Here is a 2,859-nt window from a genome sequence, read left to right as displayed (position 1 = left end):
TACAGGGTGCAGCGAATAAGTGCAGATAAAATATATGAAAAGTCATAGGGCTGCCCAGTGACAGTTCCCATGATTAAAAATCTATATCCAGTCAGTTTACCACCTATATGGTATTTAAATATTGTTGCCATGTCTGTGTCAGTTTTCTCTGGTTACAGTGCATTTCTCACTCAGTTTTGAGCTATTTTTATGTCCCAGGTAAATGCGAATGTGGATATGTGGGTGAGTGTGCTCTGTGATAGATTAGCATCCCAATCAAGATTAATTTTGCCCTGCTTCTATGAAAAAGTTGTTTCATTAAATTGAATGATCAATGGAAAATAAACTGCATTGCTATCATAAAAATGCAATGTGAACTAGAACAGTCATTTCTCAAGTGACTAAGAGCATGGCCAGATAGTTTCTCTGTTACTACAGACTAGTCATCAGGAACAAAGTGGAAGGGGCAAAGTAGCAAAGGATGTGCATTAACTATGAACAGCAAGAAGTGAACACAGAAATTTCATTCATAATTCTATATTCTATTCTTCTTCCTAATCTGCAGAGCAAAAGCAAACTTAAACACATTTCTAAATTCAAAACTCAAAATGTTTGAACTTGCTGTAAACTGAACAATACTGAAATAATGCCGCAGCCTGAAAAGAGAAATTTCTATTATCCCTCAGGGACAGCTCACGCTTTTTAAAATGTTATTTATCTATCTTTATTAATGTACTTTTGCTTTCTGTATTTGTATTGCTTTGGCAGCAGAATATATTTCCATGCAAATAAAGCCATTTAGCATATATAACTACATATAACTACATTAAAATCTTCAAATATTTCTTTTATTAGTTTTACAGTGAAAATGTTAAAGAAGGTAGGCCCAGATATGTGATGTGTACAGATATAAATTTAGAAATGCCTTCTGCAAGTACACTTTTTCGATCTTTACATGTACTTTTGTTGCTTACAGCCTTCAAACCTATCAAGGACCCATATGGTAGCATTTAACACCTCAAGATGGAGTTTCTTATTTATGGAAAATTATCAAAGACAGTTCCTTATATTTGGAAATGAATTTATCACCTCAAGGGAGATTATCCAGGTGCTTTTCATGGCAGTGAGCTTCAATGTTTATAACCATACTAAAAATCACAAAATGCATAACAAGAATTAGCAAGGTTATTATTAATAAACCCTTTTCCCTTATTCTGAGATTTATCAGAGAAAAACTTAAATTGAGTAAGAGATCATTGCTAATTAATCCCTTCCTTACACTAGCAGGTTGGGTACTGACGGCTGGATGAAAAGAAATAATTTCTTGTATTAAAATATTATATATATGGGGACAGGGGAGGTTACAGAAAATTACTTAAAAGAGCTAATCACCATGCCTGGCCAATTAACCATTTTGTAAGTGTTGCTGTACTTTAATTTAGGAACCAACAAATAATCACATTATAACTTACAATATTGTAATCTTTTGTAACTTTTTTTATCTCTAAAATAATAATAATATTTTCAGAGAAATCCTTGAAATTATGCATACAAGACTGTGATTAGACTTATGTCTTACAGTTTAAATAAAAATATATGTGCATTATAAAGTTAATCATCTTTGTGTTTCAAATTACAGAATATTACCTTTAAAAAATGAAAAATTTTAATCCTTTTGGTCCATAGTTTAAGAAAAAAATTGGGATCACATTATTTTTTTCACATGTAATTTCAGTAAAAACAAATTAATTACGATAAGCAGGCTAGAAAATGGATGGATGGAAACATGAATTACTGGGATATAATGGATGAATGACGGTACTGTAAGTGGCATACCTACTTTTTAATAGTTTTTAACATAATAATTTTGATTGGTAACACACAGATCTTGCAGAAAAACACTGTCAGAAGAGGCAGAGCCATCCTGGAAAAGTGTGCAGTGAATATGAGTGCTTACTTGTGTCTAAGTGAATGCATGAGAGAAAGACAAAAAGATGCTCAAGCACTTAAAGCACAGAACTTTTTAAACCTGCTTCTCATTAAATTGGTTGGCTTGATCATGTGGCTGCTAGCATGGCTCTGAAGGATCCTCACCTGGGGCCGCATGTATAAACAGAGCGTACGCACAAAAATGTTGCATACTCTCGTTTCCAAGCTCAAATCGCGATCTATAAAACTTTAACTTGGCGTAAAGCCACGCACATGTTCACTCTAGCTCAAAGCCTGGCGTACACAAGTTCTCCGCTCGGTATTGCAAACTGACGGTATCCAGTGTCAAAGCAGTGCTTTTGTTCCAGTGTGGTCTCCCTTTCTTTTTTAGATCCACATCCCTGACGTGGCTTTATTATATACACAGAAGTTAACCACATATTGTTTATTAGTTTAAGGCATCTGATTGTAATTAACTTGTAACAATATAATGGTCCACAGAATGGCCAAACTATTCCAAATAACATAGCTGCTTTAGCGTTGTTACTGTCACTGCACCTTCTTCTTCTTCTTTCAGCTGTTCCCGTTAGGGGTTGCCACAGCGGATCATCTTTTTCCATTTTACTCTCACTGCACCATTTGGAGTACAGTAATCCCTCCTCCATCGCAGGGGTTGCGTTCCAGAGCCACCCGCGAAATAAGAAAATCCGCGAAGTAGAAACCATATGTTTATATGGTTATTTTTATATTGTCATGCTTGGGTCACAGATTTGCGCAGAAACACACGAGGTTGTAGAGAGACAGGAACGTTATTCAAACACTGCAAACAAACATTTGTCTCTTTTTCAAAAGTTTAAACTGTGCTCCATGACAAGACAGAGATGACAGTTCCGTCTCACAATTAAAAGAATGCAAACATATCTTCCTCTTCAAAAGAGTGCGCGTCAGGAG

The sequence above is a fragment of the Erpetoichthys calabaricus genome, chromosome 4 (assembly GCF_900747795.2).
Source record: "Erpetoichthys calabaricus chromosome 4, fErpCal1.3, whole genome shotgun sequence".
NCBI lineage: Eukaryota > Metazoa > Chordata > Cladistia > Polypteriformes > Polypteridae > Erpetoichthys > Erpetoichthys calabaricus.
This window is presented reverse-complemented; position numbering follows the sequence as displayed.